Source organism: Anas platyrhynchos, chromosome 2, assembly GCF_047663525.1.
Source record: "Anas platyrhynchos isolate ZD024472 breed Pekin duck chromosome 2, IASCAAS_PekinDuck_T2T, whole genome shotgun sequence".
Taxonomy (NCBI): Eukaryota; Metazoa; Chordata; class Aves; order Anseriformes; family Anatidae; genus Anas; species Anas platyrhynchos.
Window position 1 is genome coordinate 120,818,883 of NC_092588.1, and position 18,021 is coordinate 120,836,903.

The 18,021-nt window shown below is 35.7% G+C and overlaps 1 long non-coding RNA gene across 1 annotated transcript; it reads right to left on the reverse strand.

Moving 5' to 3' along the window:
* Positions 1 to 305: 305 nt before the first annotated feature.
* LOC106020176 (uncharacterized) lies at positions 306 to 1,897 on the reverse strand. The gene is made up of 3 exons (XR_001195590.5): positions 1,738 to 1,897; positions 1,396 to 1,497; positions 306 to 729 (listed from the first exon to the last, which is right to left on the reverse strand). It is a non-coding gene; the product is annotated as an uncharacterized lncRNA (long non-coding RNA).
* Positions 1,898 to 18,021: the final 16,124 nt, after the last annotated feature.

Here is an 18,021-nt window from a genome sequence, read left to right on the forward strand (position 1 = left end):
CATTGGCTTGCTGAGCTTTTAGTGTTTCTGGATGGTCTGTCTGTAAGAAACAAATTGCCAAGGCATGATTTAGCACCATGTTTATGAATGACATTTTGGGTTAGCTTTTCTGTATAGAGAAATACAAATAAATAAAATAATTGCAGATGCTACTTGCAATCTCATATTGGATTTACCACTGAATAATTCCATGCAGGAATGACAGAGTAAATACTGGGACATTTCAAACTGAATGTATAATTACCCATGTTGTGCTCACAGTTGCCTGTACTGAACATAAAAATATATAGCTTGGATAAGAGGACTCCAAGACACTTAGGCTTTATTTAGTAATTATGGTATGTCGGTATGTCATAGTGTCATAGCTGTTGGAAGCCCCAGCAAAAAAAAAAAAAAAAAAAAAGTAAGGCTTTGAATGAATTAAAGCCCTACACGCAGTACAGCAAAAATGGGGAAAATGGAAATTAAATTCTTCTGTACTAGCAAAAGGAAGCCTTCACTTTCCCATGTACTGGATGTTACCCATGTTGCCATCCGTACAACACTCAGTAACACTATCCAGGTGTTTAGAATATTCCATGAGCTTTAGGGTTGAGTGGAACTTGATACTGAAAATTTACTATGTCGTGTGCAAAGAGCAGGAAAATTGAAATATATCTGATAGCTTTGCTGAATGAGAAACAATCCTGGCCTTGAGAAAATCTTCTTCAGCCTGAGACTGGCAAAGATCTGCAAAAGAAAGCAGGAGTGCTAGGCAGCAATCACAAGGCTCTTAACATAACTACTGCTGTAGATGAGGGTGAAAGGTGGCAGGACACTTAAAGTAGCCCAGCAAGCAGAGTCTAAAGGCAACCTAAGGCTGCTCTGGGCATTTGGAGAAGGGCAGGCAGCATCTACTGGGTGGCAATTTGGGGAATGTGGGGGCCAGAGGACCCCCATGGGGGCCAGACCTAGCTGACCTTCTTTACCAAGTGATCAAGAAAGCACAAAGAAGAATGTACATCTAATGGCAGCTTTTCATCTGTACTGAGGAGAACAAATAGAGAGGCAGCAAAACCCTACAGATGGCAACAGAAGAAGCCATGAAAAAATTAAGGCTGTGAGATCCATAATAGAAAGGAGAGAAAGATTATACACAAGGTAAAAAGAAAAAAGGAAGAGTAAAGAAAAAAAAAAAGTGAGAGAGAAAGAGGAAACTGATGGCTAGTGTGATTTTGATGGCAACAGTGCATTGATTTGAAAGAGCTGGAAAAGAAATGCTTTAAGATATATAAAGTGCTCTGAGCTCCTCTGAGGGCCTGAGCATGGTGAGTGTGATGTGTTTTGCTTCTGTCCTTCTGCCTACTGGTGGGAAGATAAACTATGAAGAGGCATGAGATAAAAGGAGCTACTTACTGTGCTAAAATGTGCAAAACCCGGCCCAGATCTCAAAGATTAAATGAAACAAATCAGCTTCTGTGGCTCAAACTGATTGCTGAACAGGAAGGAAATGGTGCCCTGAAGGGAAAAATGAAGCAGTTCAATAACTCACTATTTCAGTCTGAAAAGCTTATAGAAGGTAAACAACATCCTGACATTGAGGCCATGGTAGGGAACAAAAATGCTACAAGAAATGAAATTTGCTATAGCAAGACATGTTCAATCAGAGTCTAAACCAGAAAGGAGTACTGTGGGCTGTGGTTTGCAGCACAAGTCAAAACAACATCAGCATTTGGAAAACAGGATTCACTGTCTCACCTTGTAACAGTTTGCAATGCTCTTCAGCAAGCCTTGTCAAGGAACCTCTGTTGGAGAAGCCTCAGATGTAAGCAATTATTAAGTTTGGCATCCACTAATAGAGCAAGGTGGCCCTACAGGAAGTAACAGCACTCAGAGAGGCATTGGCCTCCTGGATTTACACACCCTGAATTGGAGGAAGAAATGAGAAATGAGCTGGGAAAGAAATGAGCTGCTGGATATGCCCATTGGTTTGGAGTTTCTGTGATTTAGAATAATAAGCAGAAGAAATAAGCAGTAGTTTTCCTAAAACAAATCATGCTCTTTACTTCAGTGAACTTCCTCACTTTCTTATATCTTTATCAACTCAGAATTCAATAAAACAATAATAATTATGGGGTAAAATAGCATATAGTCATAAATAGGGCTTTTCCTTGCTACAGTTATGAATGGAAATATCTGCAGAACATTTATGGCTGCTGGGCATAGCACAGCAGCAGCAGTCCCATGCTCTTGGGCTCTTCAATTAAATGTATTGAATTAAATTCAATAACAAATGTTAAATGATAGGTTAAAAAGATTCATTTATTTGGTGTCTTGTGTCATGGGCCTAATGGAAGAATACCTGTCAGTGCACTATTTCTTAACATTTGATATTCTGTATCTCTTGCCTTTCATAATTTAATTTTCTCCCATGAAAGAAATGAGAACATAGGAAGTGCCATAATATACATGCTTGTTTTATTAAACCTATATTTTCATTTGCACAGAAAATTCACATATTGGATTAAGTGATTGCTAAAAAGAGCACGTCATAAGATGTAATAAGTATATAAAAGATAAACCATAATTTTTTAGTATATTAACAATAAATGGCTAGTTGCACTCTTCTAATCCTTTATACTTGCATTGTTTAATTTACTTGTAAGTGAAAACTGGTAATAAAATATAGTAAGATACTGCATTGAAGTTATAGTATGTTGATTTTTAATTAATAATCTTATAAAATATAAATTAGCATGGTTAGCAACTCACTTGAAATCTAATTAACTTGCCTTGGCTATCTTGTTAAATGGCTGCAATACTAAAATATTTTTTACAAGGTTAACATATTAATAAGATTGTGGTTATGCATTTCTGCTCATTTAATTATATTCCAAAACTTAGCTTATCCTTAGATGAGCATTAAACATCAATTCAATAAGCTCTGCTTTAGCAAATCATTTGATCACTGACATAATCAGATTTATTAATTCCAAATTCATTATTAAGTACTTTTAGACTTAATGTTCATTTCATATTTTACTGTCACAGTGTATAAAGACTTTTAAATATCTTCTAGATGTGTTTCAAAAAAAGGAAGAAATGAGTTGGTTGAGGAAGAGGGGACGTTTGGTTACCTTTCCTTTCTTGGAGTAAAAATTAAGTAAGAAATTTACTGTCACATTTTGTGACAGCTGAATCTGAACCTACAGGTGAAGTGAATCTCTCATTATGAAGGAAAGTCTGGAAGTATTAGTTTCTTTAATGCCAAGAAAGCACAAACAATCATTATGAGTCTTACTCCCAGATTTTTTTTTTCCCTGTAAGAATCACTGAGCATAATTGTATTATGTTTACTGGGCAGATGAAATATTTTTTAAGACATTAAATAAATTCTGATGTGAACACCTGGGGTCTCCATTTGAGATATGTGAATATGAAATAGTGAAGAAGCATATGAGTGACCTTCACATTTTTAAAATGTTATCATCATTTTAAAGAGTTAAATTAAATGAGCGAGCATTGTACTAAGGTGATTATATTCTCTTCCTCCTCCCTTTGAGACTGATTACAAGGGGTCCTCTGCAGTCTCACTGAAACTTAACAGGTTTCACGTAGCTCCAAGACTAGAAATGTTAAACCTCATAAATCATAATTTAATCTTTCCTTGGAATTCAAATAGTAGAAGGTACTTCTCACGTTTCTGCAATTAATTGTTTCAGGGACATCCTGAACATTACTACAGATAAAGATATAGTCTAGAACATTTATTCCATAGTCCCTAACCACTTTCAGTGAACAAGAACAAAAGAAACGTACAAAAACTTATCTTTTTTAGTTAATGGAGCTGTGCTAAGTTTTCCTCAAGAGATGAGAGGATCTTTTTAGTGAGTACTACATGTATAACCATCTATTATTTTGTAACAGGTGAACCTGGCTTACATGGTTTCTTTCATCTCAGTACAGCTCTGCCAATGTGCTTCATGGATAATTAACTAATAATTTTTCAAATTTTTTACTTTGGATGATGGTTTTGTCTTCAATTACACACACAAAATGTACATGTAGAGATACTTGCTTAAAAATGTAACTCCATCAAATGTTAGCAAATGTGACTCTGTGCATGAACAAGAAATAAGTGAAAAAACAGGAAAACTATCCCATAAATTTAATTTTAAATGTCATTTTTAGTTCTGTACCAAGAAACCTTTTACAGCTTTATGAAGGATGATCCTCAAGCAACTGTTTAATAAAAATAACCATTTAAAGCTGAATGAATTTTCCATTAGAAATTATCTACTTTCTGAAATTCCTGAGGATGATTATTTTCTATTTTCAGAATCAATCTCAAACATTTCTGTATCTTTTAAGAAAACCAGACAAACACATAAAGAATAATGTTATTCTTAAATTTTACTTTCAGTTCTTGCATATAAGTAACTGTGACTTGTGAGGAACAAGATAAATGTAAGTTCATAAACAATAATTTTTTGATATTACTGCATAATAAAAATGCTATACATAATTCTTGTGCAGTTCATCTAGAAAACTTGATTAAAATATCCTAGAGAAGGAAAAGTATGATGCCTAAAATTCTATGGGATTACATGAGAATGCATTACCTAAATTCCTCTGTAGCACTGATTTCCATGAAGAAAGAAATGGGTATTGGTTGACTGTGCCATTGCCATAATTTTGTGCAGACAGGTCATGTGGCTGTATGATGGATGGATCTTTTATCCCGTAAAGACAAAGATGGTGAGCTCTAAGGGTTTATTCTCTGCATTTAATAACAATGGGAGCTGAAAGGACACATCCCTCAGTAAGTAGATCACAGACCATACCTCCTGATTCATATACATTGAGCATGAGTATCAATGTGTTCCTTCCACAGTGGTAAACAAATGTCATGCAGAAAATAACTAAGTAAATAAAAAGTGGAGATAGAGGTAGCCAACAATATGATAAATCTTGGACCAAAACGATCTTCATTCCATCCCAAAAGTGTGGGTTACTTCACATGGACAATATTGATGTGTTATATTTACAGAGATTTCTTTATTTCAATACTTTTTGCATCTGTAAAGGCCAGACATACCAAGCAGAGGAAGGCATGAAGTGGAGACAGCTCAGAATATGCAAGAAGTTGCAGTAGGGAATCAAGCTTGGGCACTGAAGACACTACCAGTCCTCAATGAGCCAAAAGGAAGCTTAGGTTTCTGTTCAGATCAGCAACATGTAATTTCCTCTGGCTTCATTTCATTTAGTGGTGTGTAGCCAGTTGATCTCTGACTTTGTACTGCAGGTGAACACAATTAACTCAATGTGTTACAATCTTAATGTGTGCTCTGAGCTCTATTAGTGTGTTTCATTATAACTCCTGAAAGATATGTCAATTAAATAAATTAGTACTGCAGAGGAACAGATATGTTTCAGAACCAAAAATAATGAACTAATGTAGGAATTTTAAGGCCAAAGAAATTTGGCCCTTGTTATGCTGAAAGAATGGACATGTACTTCATATTGAATAATTAGAGACTACACCCTGTGAGCATGAATTTGCTGGGATGAAAGACTATTTCAGTGATAACATAAAAAACACTTCATTGTATGTCACTTAAATTAGAGAACCAAATAGTTATAAATGATATGAAATTTAACTTTGCCCATCTGTTTTTAGTCAGCCTTTCACCATTTACATCTGTCTTATGGGACATGTCAAGTTTTTCATTCTTTACTCTTTTTTTTTTTTTCAAGTCCACAAACTAAAATAAACTTGTTTTGTTATTTTCTGGAGATTGTCACAGAATCACAGAATGTTAGGGATTGAAAAGGACCTTGAAAGATCATCTAGTCCAATTCCCCTGCTAGAGAAGGAACACCTAGATCAGGTCACACAGGAAGGCATCCAGGCAGGTTTTGAATGTCTCAAAGTAATCATGTAATCAAAGTACTTCAGGATGCAGCAAGTACTTACTTTTATCATAAAACAGATTTTCAGGATTAGTTTTAGAAAGGAAAAAGAATAAAATAATAATAATAATAATAATAAGGTGTGAGCTTTCCACCAATCGAAATCCCATCTGATTAATCATAGAAACATAAAATCATTAAGGTTAGAAAAGACTTCCAAGATTATCTAGTCCAACCATCCCCCTACCACCAATACTACCCACTACTTTCATGTCCCTAAGTACTACGTCCAACCTTTCCTTAAACACCAGTTTAAGGAAACACTTGTTTCCTTAAATACAGTGACTCCACCACCTTCCTGGGCAACCCATTCCATTGCCTAACTGCTCTTATTGAAAATAAATTTATCCTCATTTTTATCCTGAACCTCCCCTGGCACAACTTGAGGCCATTCCCTCTTGTCTTATCACTAGTTATCTGTGAGAAGAGGTCAACACCCAGCTCCCCACAACTTCCTTTGAGGGAGTTGTAGAAAGCAATAAGGTCTCCTCTGAACCTTTTCTCCAGACTAAACACCAGCTCCCTCAGCCACTACTCATAAGACTGTTCCAGACCCTTCATCAGCTTCGTATCCCTTCTCTAAACATGCTTGATGGCCTTGATGTGCCATTGATCATGCAGTGAGGGGTCCCAAACTAAACACAGTACAGGAGGTGTAGCTTCACCAGAGCTGCGTACAGGAAGAAAATCACCTCCCTGGTCCTGCTGGCTACACTATTCCTGATACAAGCCAGGATGCTGTTGGCCTTCTTAGCCACACGGGCACACTACTGGCTCATGTTCAGGCAAGTATCAACCAATACCCCCAGATTAAGGAAGAAAAGAAGCAGCTGCTTTTGTGAATAATCTTCATATGTTCACTTTTTCATCCAAAACATGTGCTGGTCATAAAATGTGTTTTCAAAATAAAATGTGTTAAAACAAAACAAAAAGGGCTGCCCTATATCTGGTCCACATAACCTTAGAGAAAATAAACGAGAGTAAATAGTTCTTTAGAGATTAAATACTCCAGAGTAAATAGTTCTTTAGAGATTAAATACTCCTCTACCTTTTCAAGAAATTTACTCTTTACATGTTTCTCTACCTAATCATAATGTATGTAGTAGACATACTATTTGGTATGAATGAAGGGATAAGTGTCTTATCCTAAAGATATCATGAGCTCACACATATTTTCAATCTCAGCTAGAATCTATCCTTCCCATGCTTCCCACTTCTGTAAGAAGCCCAATTAATTTAACTAGTCTGATGATGAAACTAACTATTGGGTACATGATAACATACATGACAATCTGAAAAGCAACTAGCCTGCCTGTTTCTTTAGAACTCATCTCCAAGGTTTAATTTTTGAACATTCTAAAATTTCTACCCTAGCAATTATAACTGTCAAAGATAATGAGTTAAAATGCCATGAATAATATGTATAGGTCCTTTAAGGTAAAAAATCATCTTTATAATTATTTATTAAATAATCACTGTGAAGAGAGCTCAATCTGAGAAAAGATTCAAGTCTAAAAGGAAAAAAAAATGCTGATACATAAAAAAGCATACAGATCACATAAACACAAAATATTACAGTGCAGAGGAAGACAGAAATGCAATGGGAGTTCAGATTGTTTCAGCTGTGAGTTCTTCACTGGCCACAGAACAAGGTGGAACCAAACAGTAGTAATTAGGTCACATTGTTAAGAGGATAATAAAAGAATAGTTCAAACTAGTAGAGACAAAATCAAAAAGGCCAAATTCCAAAATAGACGCATTTAGCAAGATAGGAGTAACAAGGACCACTGTAGAAATGCATTAATAGTAAGAAGCAAGAAGACCAAGGAAAGTGTTGGCCTACTTTCTCTGTGAAAAAAAGGAAGCTAATTGCAGGTGATATTGAGAAGAACAAAATGTCACAGTCTTTTCTGAGACAATCTTCACTGGAAAGGTCAATTTCTCACTAGATGATTACTGTAGCTGATAGGAGGGAAAAACAAGCAAGATCTTCAAGTAGAACAGGGAAGACAAAACGTAAAGAGTATTGGAATAGTCAGGGGGTTGTCAGATCTCTGAGAACAACCCCTTCCCCACAGGAAAAAGGACTTGGGGCTGTCCCCAGCCCAGTCTGTTCACCATTGTATTAAAAAAAAAATAAAATAAAATGAAAAAATGGAGGGGAGGGGAGAGACAGTTTCCTTTGGAGCAGAAAGCAGAGGAGCAAGGCGATTACAGATTAGTCAGATTTAAATCCATTTCCCAGAGCAAATTTGAAGCAAAGAACTGAGCTATTTGTAAGCCTGGCAAATAACAGACAAATAACAACCAGGATTGATTTGTTATGAAAAATCATGTCAAATAATGTAATTTGCTTTGTCAGATTAATAGATCCTGCTGATAGTAAAGGAGCAGGAGACTTCTTGGGGTTTGTTGCCAGCAGCAAGGCTTTGATGCTATCTCAACAAGATAGAAAAAAGCTTTAAAAAAAAGATTTAAAAAAGCTTTTGGAATTTGTGCAAAACAAGTTGGATAGCGATATGCAAGGAGTAGTTATCTACCAATTCTCTGTGAAAATGAAAAGAAGGTATCAGACGGGGCTCTGTAGAATCTACTGCATCTACTTCTATCCAATACTTTCACTAATGAAGTGCATGATGTAACAGAAAATAGGTTTGTTAAGTTCCAAGATGACATCAGACCGGGACAGTAAGTGTATTGGAAGACAAGATTAGAATACAAAAGGGCAATTCATGATAAATTCAAGAAATAAGCTTAAAATACAGGCTGAAAATCAATAATGAAGTGTGCAATGAAAATCAATTGAATAATAAAAGACATGGGAACAACCAGTTAAGGATCATTTCTGAAAATGATCTAGATTTAGAGAAGAGCACAAGCTGAATCAAGAAGCTATTGCTGCTATAAAATAAACAAATCTATGTATATATATATTAAATGTATATGTATATTAAAGAATTTATCTGCAAGAAACCTGGACAAAGCCTATCCTTTTATTTTGGTTTAGGAAAGCTTCAGCTACAGGGATATGCAATTTAGGGCATTCCATTTCCAAAAGATGTTCACCATTAAGGACAAGGAAACCAGAGAGCAGTAGAAATGTTCAGATATCAAAAAATATGATCTGTTGGGAAAATACTTGAGTAATGTATTTGAAAGATAGGAAGAAGTAATGACACAAATGATACTATAATTTCAAGCGTATAAAGAGCTACTAAAAAGAAGAAAGCAACATCTGTTTTCAACAACCCTTGTGAATAGAACACGAAATAATGGACTTAAATGGCAACATAAAAGACAAAGCCAAATAGTAGGAAACATCACTACAGTGAGGGTAGTGAGAGAGTTGAAATAGATTGCTGAAGGGCCTGGGGTGTTCCATTGCTGAAGTTCTTTGAGAACTGGGTAGACAAATTCCTGTAAGGAATGACCTATCTACCAGCATATGGACTGGTTGCTCTCTTGAGCTTCCTTCACTTTCCTCTGCAATTTCCCTGTAGGCAAATCATTATGAATATTCCATATTTTACATTGACTCTGTTGGAACAAGATATGAGGAAAACTGGAGCTTCTAAAGCCTCAGGTCTGGACTCAAAGCAGTGATAGGTATAAGCCAAAGACTTATATTTCCCAATGTTTCTCTAAAATGTCTATCTTAAGCAAAGTTTTCCTCAAGGAGGACAATGAAACCACCTAGGGCTTTGAACTTTGGTTGTTTAGGGCATTTAATCTCCTTTCACCCTACCCTTGCACCCAATGGGTATTGTCCATGTCTATATAGCCTATGTATACACAATAACATATGATCTCTCTCTCTCTTACTGTGTTGTGTGTATGCATCATATATATACCAAAATGTACATACGTACACTCAAGTTTGTCCAAAGCACAATTCAGAGTCATTAAATCATCTTTTTCTCCAGTGATTATAAAGCAAACATATATAACATCATTTATTAATTTAGATAGCTATATTTGACAGTGTAAGTACCTCCCCACCCCCAATATTTATTTAGCACTAAAATTGTCTGCAGGAGAAGTACATTTATGAGCACATGTGAGGTTACGAAATGTTTTCAATCCAAAATCTCACTTGTATATTATTTATTAATAGTAAAATAACCCTATTCAACATTCATGAATGTTTATGAGACAAATGTGGTAGGTCTTTCCTCTATACTAGGAAATGTGGTGGGAAATCACAGATCTCTGTGCCTCATGTGAATTAATCAAATTAAAATTCATAGGCAAACTGAGTCTGAAATCTGTCATAACAATTTCTAAGGACAATAGTTCTATGGCTTCTTCAAAAGAGAAATCATAGTTTAAAAATAAAATTATTATTTATCACAGGTTTTAAGTCCTTCTCTTTTTTTTTTTTTTTTTCTTCATTTTTAATACACAAAGCCAATCAGATTTTAGGAGGCTGGTGCATCTGTCTTTATCATCAGTACATCCATGTCTGTCCAGATCAATTTTCCATTGACTTGAATTTTTCTAAATTTTCTTTTCTGGTCATATAAATTCATGAAGGTTTGCTTACTGACCTTCCAGTCATTGAAGAATTTAGACGTAGCACACACTAAACTTAACTCCTCTGTTTTGTTATAAAACTAGGTTGTCCAAAATTTCCAGAAGTCAAATATACTAGAAAGAGACTGGTATGTTAATTGAGTATGTTGAAAAAACAACAGTGAAACAATGATTAGCTTGTGGACAAAGGAGGAATGTACATTCCTTCATGTGGTATAGCATTCCTCATTGTGTGCTTTATATAAAAACATATCCAAAAGTCAGTTGCAATTTATAATTTTCACCAAGAAAAATAATGATTGATGTAACATTTATTTTCCACATTGCTTAATTTCAAGAAGTCAGCTAAAGTCTGAGATGTCTTTCTGTCTTCATGTTTCCTAGGAAATGTAATTTTGTGTTACAGATATGACCATATCTTATCCTCTAGCCACCACAAACTCCTAAACCAGAAGGGAAAACACATTGTGACACAGACAATGTAGTCTAGGAGAAGCTGGCTGTAGAAAAAGGGTTTGATACAACATAGCAGTTTAAGAAGATAAATGTCAAATTCAAACTAACTCAAAATGAAATTTAATTTAACAAATACAATTTCAAAAAAATAAGATAGTATTAGTCTTAAGTTCTTTAGCAAAAATTCAATTGTACATTTATTAGCAAAGTTCACATGAAAAAAAAGAAACCATTTTAATTAGGCTATACTTCGAAGAGAAAAAAAAAAGATTTCAAACATTTCAGTAATTAAAAGGGGAAAATAATGACAGCAAGACCTGCATAGTATTATGTTGAGATTGTTTTATCAATAGAAAGATGGTGATGTGGCAAGATGAGGAATGAAAGTGACTTCTAAATATAGAATCTATGGTTAAAGATAGTGAGAATGTAATGCTAAGAGTTGTCCAGAGTGAAGGTCTTTTAAAATTATCAAAGAACTGAGATTCAGCTTGGACATTTTTCCAATGATAGAAAATAGTAAACCAGCTGAACTGAGAAGCAGAGACACTGATTGCAACAGAGACACTCCATATGGAGGCACTCCAATGGAGGCACTCCTTTCTCTTAGAAATGAGACAGAAAGGAGAACTCTTTTTTTCAAAAAAGGGTTGCTATGGAGGAATCATGAGAATTATGATCATGGGAATATAGAGGAATCATGAGAATTATTCCTGTACTTTGTTTAAATGCACTACTGAAGAATATTCATAAATTTCACTGAGCTTTGATAAGCCATCTGAGAACCCAGCTCTACAATAGGAAGCCGCCTCCTTGGCAATATCCATACTTGCATGCCCAGATAGATGCCCAGTGCAGGAAGCAAAGTTAACCCAAGATTTTTACTAGTACATAGATACACTGAGTCATGCTGACAACTCAGGTTTAATAAAACTGAGAAGAATGTTATTGCATTCATCTCTTATGTTTTCCCATTTTGCTTTATGAATATGAAAAGGCTATCTTCATTGAATGAAAAATATACCTACATCTTGACCTTTCCTAAGAAAGTAATTCTTGATTTCCATTCAAAAATTTGGAGGAAAGAAAAAATATTTCTTTCATGTATATTTTTTCACAGTGCAAGAAGATACAGATTGGTGTGTTGGGCAGCATTAGAGGGGAGAAATAACGTGTTTGTGAGTGTGTGTGTGTTCTTCTAAAGGCAAAAGAGGAAGTTTAAATGTTTAAGGATAGACAAACCATCTTGAAAAGGTACTTCTGCCATTTGCACATGGAGACCTACGTGAGCCCTAGCGGAAAACCAATTAAGACTCACTAGTGTTGAGTAAATTTTGGTCTCAAAAGCAGTTCAACATATTTACTAACATATTTACTGCACAGAATGACTTTTAATTTCCAACTCTGAAGCTGAATCGTCCTGTGTTAAAACCAAACTGTGATAAGATTACATAGTAATGTTGTTACACCATAATTAAGACTGTAAAGTGGAAAATAAATTTATGAATAGAAACTGGAGATTGTTAGAGCCAAAAATTAATGAGCTAAGTTGGAATTTGACTAGGACATGAGGATGTAAATGGTATGAATTATTTAATTACAGTAAACAGCTAAAATGCACTTCTCATTTAAGGGCTTCCATCTTTAGAGGGTCCCAAGAGCTTGACAGGGAATCTTTTTCTTATTCTACTAGAGAGTAAAGTGCTGTACACTGAATCAGCACATGTAAATCCTGAAAGAGAGCTCCGTCACTAGGCTGAACCTGCCTCAACCCAGTTACCTTTGGAAACAAGTAGAAAGGTCTCCTTTCACAAGGGGACACATTCCTATCTTGTATTTCATTTCTGAATCTTTTATTTTTTGGCTGCATATGGGGTTACTTAGGTGCCTCTTCTAAGCAAGGAAGCTATGGATCAAATGTCTGAATTCTTAACTTTAATTTTGAAGGGAAATACCTATAATCTTCTGAGAATGGACCTTTTCATCTTTTGAAAACTTAGGTACGGTGTGGAAATAAACAGAGAATTTGAAATTGTTCTACTCTACTGCACTACTCCTATTTATAAAAGGGTTATGTTGTGCCATTCTTTAAGTTATTATACTGCAAAGGTAAGAACATGCTGCTAGCAATTGATTTTTGATATAGGTCAAGGCTAACTGTACTGTTCCTAAAATCCTTCAAGCCCTAGTAAGGCAATTGTCTTCACATTTTGTGATAACTACCAGAAAGGTGGAAAGAACTAGGCTAGAATAGTGCAAGACATGGTGGGCATGAGATCACAGAATCATAGAATGGTTCAGGTTGGAAGGAGCCTTAAAGACCATATAATTCCAACCCCCCTGCCATAGGCAGGGACAACTTCCAGTAGACCAGGTTGCTCAAAGCCCTATCCAACCTGGCTTTAAACACTTCCAGGCATGGGGCATCCACAGCTTTTCCACAGGAGCAAAGATGTGGTAAAACAAATCAATAAATACTGATGCACTTTGATCTATGAGACATTCATAGGTTTCTAATTTCATGCTTTTAAGCTCTTCTCCAAGTGCTGAAGATTGAAATTTACTCATCTTTTATAGAACCGCAGAACAGTTAAGGTTTGCTGGGACCTCTGGAGATTGCTTAGTCAGCCCCACTCTTCTCAAAGCTAAATCAGCTAACTGATTTTTGCCTCTACCAATGTCCAGGTTTCAGAGCTAACTAGGTGTAGACAAAAATTGAGTTTTGTTATATGAGCACAGGCTTGAACAAAGACTCTTGAAGAATACAAGTGAAAAGAGATCTCATAGAAAACACCAGAAACCCAAATTTACTGCTCAGGTGGCCACTGCCAGAGGAATGGGAATGTTTTGTGGTAGCTAGCTTTGATGGAGCCTGTTCCTATACCCCTCTGGTAATTATGGTCTACACAGTGTCCCTGTCAATGCTAGAGGTGGAGCTGCAGCCAGTGAGACTAACCAAAGTTTTGGCACAGTCAAAAGTCAATGAAAACAAGGTTATTTGGCTGTTCTGGATAGTCTGCTGCCCTGAGCAACTCTTTTACAGCCAGTACCAGCTACAAACAGGGACAGTTAAGTAACTGTGAAAACAAAGTAAGTGTGGGTGTGGGGGATCATTTAAATGCTTACAGCACACAACCTGGAAAACTGGATGTTGTTAGTGCTTATTGATGCCTACAAACCACATGAGTGAGCCCCTGTTCTTTGCTGCAGTGAGGAATCTCACATTGATCATAAAACTGCAAAAGGGAGAAAGCAAAAAACTGGGATTCACATTGCCTTTAAAGGAGATGAATCATTCACCCACCTGGGTGGGAAGAGTTTCTTTCTCCTAGAGAGGTACACTGCCAGTCTTACAGATGGTACAGACCCATGGCTTCACCCTTTCCTGCAAAGGCAAACAACCACATATTTAGTTATGTTCTCATATGCTTAATGCATGTATTTGGTAATATCTTTTATTATATAACCAGTAGAACCATTTCAAGTCTGAATTTATTTTGAAGCCTTAGATTTTCACATTGTAAACTGAAACCAAAGAAATTATATTTTCATTTTTTCATTTATCTGCAACTGGAAAGTGAAAAATTAGGAAGCAAATAAAATAAAATAAAATAAAATAAAAATTTAAATCAGTCACATCTCCAAAGAAGTAATTCAATTTATGTCTTTATTTCCCAAGCCGGTAGTTTGCTGCAAAAACTCAGTTCTTGATTAATATGCATCATTAATCATTTAAATAAAAGTGGACCCTTTAATTTCAATGAACAAACAATGCCATTTGACTGTTAATTCAACATTAGAAATTAGAAATCTTCAGACATGTTAGTTGACAGAATATGCTTAATAAAAATGAAAAAACCTTGCTCCAAGGGTCATCCAGTCATGAATATTGTTAAGTTAAGTTCTCCTTCTTTTTATCTTGCATACCTATATAAACTTTAAAAAAAAAAAAAAAAAAAGATAAAAGCAATCTTAAAATAAGAGAAGTGAATAATGGTTCCGATAATTAGAATCTGAAGAAAGTGAGACTTCAGAAAGGCAGCAAGATGACATGTCAGTGCATGTCTGACTCTTCTAGTCATCAATGAAAATTTTGCAATTACAATGTAACTTCTTAAAAATACAAGAAATATAAACATTCAAATATGTTTTGTCTTCTTGATAAAAATTACTTTCCATAAGAATTAATGCTAACTCTTAGAGTTCTGTACTACAGGAAAGATACCACACACTAATCAGGTATAATGATTGTAGAATTATTTTTTAGAAGTGGTAAATATAGAAAGGTTATAGACTAAGCCAGAACTCTTAGATTCAGGTCTGTATACAGATTTAGCACTACTTACATAAAAAGGATTACCTCATCTTTATATCAGCTCAGAAATAGACCAGAGAGTACTTTTTGAAGAGCAGTTTTAGGGAGTTAATTCAGCTTGTAATCAATGTTCTTCCAGTTTTGACTGCATCTGAAGAAAACAGCCCAGATGGTAAGACAAAGTACTCAAGGACTTTCTCTTTTTCACTGTCAGGAATACTGGTGATTCAGGTAATATATTGTCCTCGGCCAGGGTTCATGTAAACAGACAGTGTTGATGGGTCAAGCTGATAGTGGAACACTGCAGTCCTAAAGTCACCAAAGCTAGGTGATTGCTCTTTGTCACTGAAAATCCTCAGATGGACTGAAAATAAGAATCCTCTGGACTTTGATTCCATTCATAGTTGATGTAATTACATCAGCTAATTATGTTGGTGTAAATAATTCAATGGAATACAGGACTGTATATCTCTCAGCCTTTTTAAGTGTTAGGGATTTTCAGTCTCATTTTTGTGTATGTAATTGACCGTAATTTTCCATTCTACATATACACATGAGACCTGAAAGCTTACAGGTGATGATAAGAAGGCTGAAATGCTCTGTTTATTCTAGGATAGGTTACCAAATGATTCCAAGAATTTTATGAACGGGGGTGGGGGAGAATTACAACAAATCTTAATGGGTTTTTGATACTTTAGTGGCACGAACATGAAATGAAACCTTGTGTAGACAGAGAATGTAGTAAAAAGTCCAGAAAATAAACTATGGATAAAGATTACAGTCTATGGTTTGAAGGGAAAATGATCATTAAATCATAAATTTGAAATATAAAATTATGAATTATGTACTGATTAAATTATAAACCTAGTAGTGATATTAAATTAGAAATGTATTTCTTAGATCCAAAGATGTTTTAGGAACATACATGATCCTGACTTTGTTTTCAGATTCAAAAGGTGTATCTATTCTGATATGCTGCTGGGCAGTGTTACCAGATCAGCACAATGCAAAATGAAACAGAAAAGCATAGGTTGCCAGAGGCCAGGCATATGAAGATTCTGAGATATTTGCATAGGTTGTTAGAAGCTGCGTGTACTAATCTGAAGGGACACATTTGCTGTAGGAACACATTGCTCTGTATTCAAATTACTCATATTCCATTTCATCCTTAGCTTATAATCATGCTGAATATCCTGTACAGCAAGAGCTTAGCTATGGTGTAGTCCCCAAATCAGAAGGCTGCATCAATGCATTAATTACATTTCCCTTAGTACACACAGATGACTCTACGATGGATGAAAAGAGCTGAAAACATTAAAGACAGGAAAGTTAGGACAGAACTTCTGGATTAAATGGAGGTTATTAGGTTCAGATTGTGTTTTGAATGAGAAGTCTTAAAGTTAAATGGATTACCCATCAAGATCAATCCATTGTAATTAGAAAGCACCCAAAATCCCTGACCTTATATAAAATCAAGATATATTGGTGGAACAGCTTTTAATAATACATCAAGTACCAAAGTTTATATTAAGGTCACTTGTAACTATGCCTGCACCATTCCAATGCTTTTGTCAATCACTCCCTGAATCGGTCATAAAATGCTTCTATGTTCTCATTTGCAGCTCTGGTAATTGGGACATAAATCTGGAGAGTAGTCAGAGTAAGGTAAAATGTAACAAAATGGTGTGTTCCCTTGTTGGACTCTATCTCAGCACAGTATTTTCATGTTGACTAGTGACAGATGTGTTGTATTCTCAAGCAAGATCAAAAATAGCTAGAGCAATAAAGCCCATTGTTTAAAGGCTTTTGTTATACTAGATTTGTGACATTCAAGTAATCTTTTTTTTTTTCTCCCTAAAATGTTGGTCAATGACAGTTTCAGTAAGATTCTTCTCTTCTCTTCTCTTTTAGTCAGTAAGGAAAACTTGCAGTACTAATTCAGATACCATAGGATACAACAGAATGGGATTTATGGTCTTCCTGTTTTTATTTTTTAAGTATAGTGCTTGAACTTAATCTCTTAGTTTGTAATTAGAATTTACCAAAAACCTTATTAATGTTAGGGTAAAAAAATATTTTAGAAGAAGACAAATGGACAATGAGATGTGGAAAGTCTCACGCTTCCTTCTCTGGCTTTGTTTTTTTACCCAGTGTATCATGGTTTACAGCTCATTAAGTGTCCTTATCTGAAAATATTTGCCAAAGACATACAGATCAACAAAACATACAATTAAAAAACAAACAAACAAACAAAAACCACACAGGTGCTTTATTGTACTGTAACTAACATTGAATCATAGAATCATAGAATCATAGAATATCCTGAGTTGGAAGGGACCCTTAAGGATCATCAAGTCCAACTCTTGACACCGCACAGGTCTACCCAAAAGTTCAAACCATGTGACTAAGTGCACAGTCCAATCCCTTCTTAAATTCAGTCAGGCTCAGTGCAGTGACCACTTCCCTGGGGAGCCTGTTCCAGTGTGCAACCACTCTCTCTGTGAAGAACTTCCTCCTGATGTCAAGCCTAAACTTCCCCTGCCTCAGCTTAACCCCGTTCCCACGGGTCCTGTCGCTGGTGTTAATGGAGAAAAGGTCTCCTGCCTCTCGACACCCCCTTATGAGGAAGTTGTAGACTGCGATGAGGTCTCCCCTCAGCCTCCTCTTCTCCAGGCTGAACAGGCCCAGTGCCCTCAGCCGTTCCTCGTACGTCTTCCCCTCCAGGCCTTTCACCATCTTCGTAGCCCTCCTCTGGACACTCTCCA